General features: G+C 40.5%; 1 pseudogene; it reads left to right on the top strand.

Annotated features, from left to right (window-relative positions):
* Positions 1 to 79: 79 nt before the first annotated feature.
* On the top strand, positions 80 to 746 carry LOC100962421 (annotated as a pseudogene).
* The last annotated feature ends 3,823 nt before the right edge of the window (positions 747 to 4,569 follow it).

Raw genomic sequence — 4,569 nt, 5'->3', positions numbered from 1 at the left:
GGCGCATGCGCGGCAGCTGCTGAAGGGTTGCGAAGTGTTCCCGGGCTGCCAGCTGTGTTCGGAGCCGAGCAGTGTCAGGATGGACGAGGAAGGGCTGACCACTCTAAAGATTCTCTCATCTGCGAGAGTAGGGTGGGCAAATCCAGCCTGCTCTTGAGGTTCACAGATGATACTTTCGATCCAGAACTTGCAACAACAATAGGTGTTGACTTTAAGGTGAAAACAGTTTCAGTGGATGGAAATAAGGCTAAATTTGCAATATGGGATACTGCTGGTCAAGAGAGGTTTAGACCATTAACTCCAAGCTATTACAGAGGTGCACAGGGTGTTATATTAGTTTACGATGTCACAAGAAGGGACACCTTTGTTAAACTGGATAATTGGTTAAATGAATTGGAAACATACTGTACAAGAAATGACATAGTAAACATGCTAGTTGGAAATAAAATTGATAAGGAAAATCGTGAAGTCGATAGAAATGAAGGCCTGAAGTTTGCAGGAAAGCATTCCATGTTATTTATAGAGGCAAGTGCAAAAACGTGTGATGCACTCAATGTTCCTCAATGTACCTTTGAGGAACTTGTTGAAAAGATCATTCAGACGCCAGAACTATGGGAAAGTGAGATCCAGAATAAAGGAGTCAAACTATCACATGGTGAAGAAGGTAGTGGAGGCGGGGCCTGTGGTGGTTATTGTTCTGTGTTATAAACTCTGGGAAATTCCATCCTTCTCTTGCATATTTGATCAGATAGTGTCATCTTCCTATATGTAAACTCTTTAACTGCTATTTTAGGGACCTTGCAGTTTGCACATAATTGTTTTGTATCATGGCAGTAAATATTTGCAAGAAATCTCACTCATCGTCTTTCCCAGGTAAAACATTAGAGAATGCATGCACAGTTCCCAGTCTGCAATTTTTTTATGTAATATAAAATAGGTGTACCTTTTAAGTACATGTGATTTTATGATTTACATTTATCATGTAACTAAAAAGTCCATCTACTATCTGGTATATGTTGACACAAGGTCCACTTTTGGTGTTTTTGCTTAAATTGTCCTCTATCAGTTATTGAATCACTTGGTATACATAGAACTCCCAGAACCACAGGGAAGTACACAGGTGTCATAAAACCTGGCAAATTTCCTTTCAATAACAACAAAGAGCATGTTCCACAACCATTCTAGGATGTTTGAGATTCCTTTTTAGTACTAAATTACCCATTACAGAATGCAGTGCAGGCCAATTTACAATTAAATCTTTATTCTCATGATACTTCTAAAATAGCATTGATATGTTAAACAAGTTTGGTATTACTTTTTGATTTACTTCAATAAGCTCAGTTGCTTAACTGGAGTTTTTTTTTTTTTTTTTTTTTTTTTTGAGACAGAGCCTCAAGCTGTCCCCCTGGGCAGAGTGCCGTGGCATTACAGCTCACAGCAACCTCCAACTCCTGGGCTCAAGCGAGTCTCCTGCCTCAGCCTCCCAAGTAGCTGGGACCACAGGCGCCCGCCACAACGCCCGGCTATTTTTTGGTTGCAGCCGTCATTGTTGTTTTGGCGGGTCCGGGCTGGGGATTCGAACCCGCCACCTTAGGTGTACGTGGCTGGCGCCCTAGCCCGTTGAGCTATAGGCGCCGAGCCCGCTTAACTGGAGTTTTAATCCTGTGATATGTACATTGGATTTATGACCCTTTGCACAGCTTTTTTAGTTATGTGGTGTTTGGCAGAGTGGAAGTAAGGTTTAACCCATTTTGATTTCAGAAGGACATGAATAGAGTGTTTATTGTGACTCCTATGCTACTTACCACTTTTAAAACCAACTCCTTTTTTCATCAATGTGGGTAGTGTTCTTCGAGGTACCTCGTGTGATGTTTATGAATATATGTATCTTATGGCCTCCATGATGGCTAGTTGATATTCAAAAACCTATCTCTGTGTTTTGAGGGATGGGAAAAGAAAAACACTAAATGACAATTTGAGAAAGACATACTGTTTCCGGATTCTTATGTGTGTGGGAAGATGCTGTCACAATGAAAATCTTGGTAATTTACTATAACAGGTAAACAGCAGTTTATCAAAACAACTTGTATGGACTAATAAATCTTTTTCACAGTATTCAGTTTTCTCACCTCTTGCCATTGTAGACTTTATATTTTTTCACTCATATATTATTTAATTTACACTGATCTCTGCCATGTTAAACCCCTAATAAGTGATTTGTCCTTTAAGGTTGGTCACTATAATACCCCTCAGTAAGATTCTAATATTAATGTCTGGGCAGTTTTTTTCTCTGTATACAGGTGCAAATGATAAACATTTTTGTGGGTGATCTTTGCAATATGTGTTAATGGATTTACTTCAATTTGAGTTCTTTATGAAATGTCCATCTTTACATATGAAAACCCCACAGTCTACTTGATTTACACTTTTTAGTCTCCTATATGTGACTGAAGGTTTTATACATTCTGTATGTTTTTTGTTTTTGTTTTGTTTTGTTTTTTGCAGTTTTTGGCCAGGGCTGGGTTTCAACCTGCCACCTCTGGCATATGGGGCTGGTGCCCTACTCCTTTGAACTACAGGCAGTGCCCTCTTTCTGTATGTTTTTACTGAATATCAAACATTTACTACTATAATGTTGGCAAAAGATAACACATGTACTTATGATTTTTATGTTACATTAAAATATTAATGTATTTATATCGAGTCTGTACTAAAAAGACTTTTCTGTTTATTGCTTTTTGTTCCTTGAGCTACATAATAACCTTTCTGTACATTGATTTGTCTTAATTTAGTCAGAATTTGAATACGTATGAGTCACTTGAAGATAACTTTTAAAAAATGATCTTGTTTGATAGATTTATATTGTAACCTTTTCTAGTTTTTGAATAAATATAGCCTGGTTTCTATAAACGCATTTGTGCAGGAAGCATTATACATTTCCCTATTATTCTCATCTGAGGAACATTTGAATACAGTGTTATTCAAATTAAAAAAAAAAAAAAAAGAAACCGTGTTTGTTCATTCTCCTTGCCAGTAGAATTTCACAAAGCCATCTCAGTGATTGAGCACAGCCCTGGAAGAATGCCCTTAAGATGGTAAGCAGGAAAGAGCACAGGTTCCCCAGGTCCCCTGAATCACTGCCATTTAGAAAAGATAAACGCAGGTATTCTAGCCTTGTCCCTTTCTGTACATAAGATAATGTCTGTTGGGGTCGATTACACCTCTATGATCTATAACTAGATGTTCCCTCACACCCAAACCTTGATGAACTTTTGCTAATGTAACTTCTGATTACATATAGAGCCTTCACCTGTATGTCCACTGTGGGCTACAACACAGCTTTGGGACAGAAACTCTGTACATGACTCCCAGGTTGTAATCCTTAAGACTTCTGAATAAAACTGATTCTTTAGAAGTCTGTTTTGTTCTTGAGTTGACACAACTTTGCATTATTTGCATTTACATGTTATATGCAATGCCTTATCTTATTAGAAGAAAAAATAAATACTTAATGACTACCAGTCCAGGTCTTTTTGCCTGGTCTCCCGTTTGTCCAGCAAAAATCTTGCTGCTATGCCACACTGCAGCTCCTGCAAAGTTTCTCTCTGCTATTTTAGATGGCCAAACTCCAGTTCCTCCTAGTCTTTGTTTATAGTCACTTCCTCCAAGAAGTCTTTCCTAACCCTGTCAGGCTGGGTTAGGTGCCTCTCCTCCCATTATCAAAAAAACGACTAGTTTTTTTTTTTTTTTTTTCAGAGACAGAGTATCAATTTGTTGCTGCCAGTAGAGTGCTGTAACATCACAGCTCACAGCAGCCTCCAGGTTCCTGGGCTTAGGTGATTCTCTCGCCTCAGCCTCCCAAGTAGTTGGGACTACAGGGCACCCGCCACAATGCCCGACTATTTTTTTTTTTAGAGATAGTTTCACTTTGTCACCCTTGGTAGAGTGCCATGGCATCACAGCTCAACCTCCAACTCCTGGGTTTAAGCGATTCTCTTGCCTCAGCCTCCCGAGTAGCTGGGACTACAGACACCTGCCACAACGCCCGGCTATTTTCTTGTTGCAGTTTGGATGGGGCCGGGCTCAAACCCGCCACCCTTGGTATATGGGGCCAGTGCCCTACTTACTGAGCCACAGGCACTACCCAATTATTATTTTTTTTGAGACAGAGTCTCAAGCTGTTGCCCTGAATAGAGTGCCATGGTGTCACAGCTCATAGCCACCTCAAACTCTTTGGCTTAAGCAATTCTCTTGCCTCAGCCTCCCAAGTAGCTGGGATTATAGGTGCCCACCACAACACCTGGCTATGTTTTGGTTGCAGTTGTCATTATTGTTATAGCAGGCCAGGGCCGGGTTCGAACCCACCAGCCTAGTGTATATGGCTGGTGCCCTAGACACTGAGCTATGGGCACCACTGCAACTAGTTTTTTTTAACCATCCTCAGCAGTTGGTGCCAGGAACAAAAATGTTCCATAAAAAATTTCTAGAATAGGCTCGGCGCCTGTGGCTCAAGGGGCTAAGGCACTAGCCACATACAACTAAGGTGGCGGGTTCGAATCCCCAGCCCGG

The sequence above is a fragment of the Otolemur garnettii genome, unplaced genomic scaffold (genome assembly GCF_000181295.1).
Source record: "Otolemur garnettii isolate 467f Iridium unplaced genomic scaffold, OtoGar3 scaffold00172, whole genome shotgun sequence".
In the NCBI taxonomy this organism is placed as follows: Eukaryota; Metazoa; Chordata; class Mammalia; order Primates; family Galagidae; genus Otolemur; species Otolemur garnettii.
This window is presented reverse-complemented; position numbering and strand designations above follow the sequence as displayed.